This window comes from Palaemon carinicauda, chromosome 13 (assembly GCF_036898095.1).
Source record: "Palaemon carinicauda isolate YSFRI2023 chromosome 13, ASM3689809v2, whole genome shotgun sequence".
In the NCBI taxonomy this organism is placed as follows: domain Eukaryota; kingdom Metazoa; phylum Arthropoda; class Malacostraca; order Decapoda; family Palaemonidae; genus Palaemon; species Palaemon carinicauda.
The window spans coordinates 22,332,334-22,337,423 of record NC_090737.1 but is presented as its reverse complement, the minus strand read 5'-3'; positions in this window follow the sequence as shown (position 1 = coordinate 22,337,423).

Sequence of the window (5,090 nt, the reverse complement as noted above, 5' to 3'; positions counted from 1 at the left end):
AGCCCTTGGGTTTATGGCATCTTTACCAACTAGGGTTGTAGCTTAGCAAGTAATCTATCTATCTACCATGGCACTTCCCCCAATTTTGGAAGGTAGCCGATATAAAAAACAAAAAGCAAAAGGGGACTTTTCTTATCGTTCCTCCTAGCCTGATGATAGACTTAGCCTTGATTGACTGATGCTGCTAGGGTGCCACAGCCCACCCTCCCCCGTCATCCACCACAAACGAAGTTCCATATGCTGACTCTCCTACTGACGATACCTCAGCGGTCACCACGGTGACCCGAGGTAGTAGCCCTATTCAGAACTGTGTCACAGTCGCTCGTCATTCATTCCTATTAGCACATATAACATCGTTGGGATTCACACAATCAGAATGCAATCCAAGGCCATGGTCCTCTTTTCAAGTCGAAGGTCTTTCATCACTTAGCATAAATATATGTTAAGTAATAACAGTACATTACACAAAGTTAAAAATTCAGTTAGAAAAGCGCAATCAAGAACAGTAAACAAAAAAAGAAAAAAAAAAAAGTTAACCATACAATAATCGAGAAGAATGGCAAGCAAGGAAGATCAGCGTCAGCGTAAATGTGCTCTTCTCTTAAAGGTCTGAAGGTCGATAATGACCGGTAGAGACAAGTGGCAGGACAATAACCTATAGAGACCGACCAAATATACATATGATCAGCGTCCAAACCCTCTGAAGCTATGCTAGAATCAGAAAGGATCAGGAAATGGCTGCTTATGACTCAACAGGTAAATATCTAGACTCCCCCAAACCCTCCATCTCTATAGCAGTATAGCTCAAAGGAACGGTGTAGTAAATGTCTTTTAAATATACTCCGAATATATTTAAGGACCTTGGGTGTGGTGAAAAGTTTTCCGAGCTGCGAGCAGGACTCGAACTTCCGACACGCGAATCCCAAGCCAAGAGACATAATTAAATAGAATGCAACAGTATTGAGTTTACTTCCAAAATATCATGCATACAGTATTTGTGAATTCATAAAAAAAAAGTTCCAGTTATGATGGTGTAGATTACAATTAACATGAGACAGCAAAGAAACTTTTTATTTCACAATCAAAGAATACATGAGCTACTCGATTGTTACTTGAATGAAGGCAGATTTTGTGATTAAGAAAAGAATAAAACTTTCAAGAACCGGATCTATATCATCATCTGTTTATTATCAATACACCAAGAGCTGGTTAACCTTAGGTTCGCGATTACCTCTCCCGGAAAATTTTAGAAAATTCTGACTTCAGATTTTTTTTTTTTTTTTATATATATATATATCTGCATAACATCGATCGACTTCTTCGAACCTTATCCGGGTTAAGATAAAGGACTCGTTTGCCATATACGATTTGATACTTATTTTAATCTTCGTAATTCATTAGCAAATTTTAATAGATCTTCCCCGGGACCAAAATGGATTTACTTCAATTATTACATTACATGAATATTGATGGGACCAAAATGGTTTTACTTCAATTATGACATTAAATGAATATTGATGGGACCAAAATGGTTTTACTTCAATTATGACATTAAATGAATATTGATGGGACCAAAATGGTTTTACTTCAATTATGACATTAAATCAATATTGATGAAAAACGCCTTTTATGAAAAAAAAAAAATTGCACTTGGCATTAGATTTATTTAAAAAATTTATATAGTTTAAATGGGAAACAAATTTTAGTCACCATAATTACACATTGACAGTAATTGATTACTATACATATGTAAAATAATGATGACAAATTATGGAAGAATCTTATTTATAATCACACATTTCTGCATAATGTAAAATTTATGAATAATAAGTAAAATATAAGTATAGTACAGGTAATACCTTCCATTCAAATTAAACGGCGATTATGATTAGTGGAACTATTAGAAGTAAAAAAGGATGAAGAAATATCATCAGCAGTAATGAGAAAAAAACCCAACCAATAATAAATTAAATACCATCAACCATATAAACCTACAAACATAATTATTGTTTTCAACAGCATCTCCGTACCTTAAAATTACTACCATCCTCGTAACCATGACTTCCCCTTTAAAAGCCAAACCACTTTTAACAGTCTATTCTGAAAAAGCATCTCCATTGTTACGTCGTCATCCGACACGAACAAAGCTATATACAGAGATGTCCGCGCTTGGTTCAATCGTTTCTTCCTTTACTCGCAGCTCTGCCGAGGAGAGGCACATCCCGGTGGTTGGTTTTCATAAACATTACAACCGAGACGCCGTGTTGACATCACTAATAGTTCAATCTAAACATATCATTATCTCCCCCCAGAATTCCGACCTTTGGGCACCAACCACATCCTGACCCCCGTTACATCGGACGTCTATAAATGACGGATTCCAACCAGGACTTCCTTAAACGTGAATCACCGGTAAGGGATTACCAATCAACATAAGTTAATTCAAGATAGCATCGGACCGAAGGGATTAAGTCTACAAATCTATGTAAATAGAACGCAGTACTTATTTAAAGAGTTGGGACAGCTGGCAGTGTGGTGTGTGTGTTTATATGCGTGAGGTCACACTGGGTCACAGAAGGTGGTCCAGCCACAGCCCCTGAGGTCACATTTAGCGTGTTGGGGACTATTGATATGTAAATGTGACTGGCTTCCCACCCCGGCTCAAACACACTCCTTCTCGCGCCCTCAAGTGTTTCTGTAATGAGCTTCTACCTCCGAGTGCGCTCTCTCTCTCTCTCTCTCTCTCTCTCTCTCTCTCTCTCTGCAACGGTTTATAACAAGTGATCGCATATCACTTCCACGATGCGCCATCTTTCTCTTCTCATGTAAAAGCTATATTCGCAAATAAAATGTCCTCGAGGGACGAAGCAGCACAACCCAGCTCTTTGTCTAGGAACCACCTCTCTCTCTCTCTCTCTCTCTCTCTCTCTCTCTCTCTCTCTCTCTCTCTCTCTCTTCAACGAGAATCCTATACAAGCGAGGTTCTGATAAGTACGAAACGCAGAGATAAATCCGACGTGGTCTGGTGGAGGCGACGGGCAACTTCAAAAAGTCCGCCAACTCTCAAAGTGCCATGTGGGCCGGGTAAAGCAGGCCAGAACACTGCCATCAATGAAGTTATATTCATATATTTAATTAGAAGATTACAGGGCTCGCCTTCCGACAGCTGATTTGGTGTGGGTTGAACGAGCCCATTTTGCCCACAATGTTTGGTCAGGTTTTCACCCATTTCGTTCATTTTTCAAATCTTTGAACGCTCCCTTACTTATCTGAGTGAGTGAACAAGGCAAGAGACTGCTGGTTGGTAATTCAAATTGAAGTTTCCCTTAAAAGCTGAAGAAAAGTTTTCCGGAAATACAGTTCAAATGTCTTTGACGAGTGGGAAAAAAGTATATATAGAGAGAAAATGGAATTGACAAAAGAGGATCGAGAGAAATGATCTGGGATTCCCTTGGAAGGAGTTTGGGAGTATGGAGCAACAAAGCGCTTTCTGTCTCCCGGTCAACTACGCCGCCCAACACATTGTGAAATAGGAAGCCCAGGGATCCTTTCATATGGAAATGAGCGGATCTTCATCTTATTAGGATAACAAAGGATGCTACCGACAAGGAGTTTCAGCGTTAGCCAGAGAGAGAGAGAGAGAGAGAGAGAGAGAGAGAGAGAGAGAGAGAGAGAGAGAGAGAGAGAGAGAGAGAGAGAGAGAACTTTTGTCTTAACACTGGGTTTCTTAGATTTTCTCGCGTGATGAAATATTAATAAGAAACACTGTTAAACCTAAGGAAATAGTTCGTGCTTAGGTAATCTTTAATGATCGACCTTCTCGCCCTTGTACAATACATTAAGTATGTATGAAATAAATGTATATATTATATGCATGTATGTGTGTACATACTTATACACACACACACACACACACATATATATATATATATATATATATATATATATATATATATATATAAATTTATATATATACGTATATACATATACATTATATACATACATATACACATAGTATATACTATATATATACACACACACACACACACACATATATATATATATATATATATATATATATATATATATATATATATATATATATATTATATATACTGTGTATATATATGTATATATAATATATATTTATATTTACACATACATATAAACACAATTATGCACAAGCATTCCCAATTTCATTAATAACAATCAAAATATAACAGGCATATAAACATAAAATTGAAAAATAATTTGTACTTGATATATAGGGTATTTCTAGAGGAAACATTCAATTCGAATATGTCCTTAGTGGGATTGAAGTCTTTTCTTTCATATTTCGTTATGGAAATAGAATAATCTGCAAATGAAATTAGGAAACCCAACTACACATTGTACTACAATGAAATTAATCACGGAACAGTATGGAAACCATCACTGTAAACATGATGTTCCAAAAATAAAAAAAAAAACTTGGCCAACATTCTCTAGGACAACAGACTCACCTTATAAAGCCTTGTTGAGAACAGTAAGATTATCCTTTTACCGTCTCCCTTCTACACCTGAAAAGGCTTATGGTGGATATATATGTTTGTGTGTGTGAGGTGTTTGCTTGTGGGTGTGTGCACGCGAGTGTGTATGTGAAATGCTTGCTAGTATCTGTTTAAAATTAATGAACTATTCCCAATGATTGCAACCAGCATACTGACAAGAGAGAGATATTACTAATAATGAGGATTTGTCCTATGAACTGTGAAATAAGCACACTAGACTCAAATTTCCTCTCCTCAGACTATTTTTACTGCTGGAGCCCTTGGGCTTATAGGATCCTGCCAAGCTAGGGTTGTAGCTTGGCAAGTAGTAATAATAATAATAATAGTAATATTAATAATAATAATAATAATAATAATAATAATAATTATAATAATAATAATAATAATAAGTGGTTATAGCAACAATTTACTGATAGTTTCAAAGTAGAACGTTGTGAATGAATGGAGTCCTCAAGTGAAGCAGACTTAATGCCCCAGAGGTGTACCATTGCGGATGACAGGTGGTATGAAAAAGAAAGAAAGAAAAAAAAAACCTAGAGA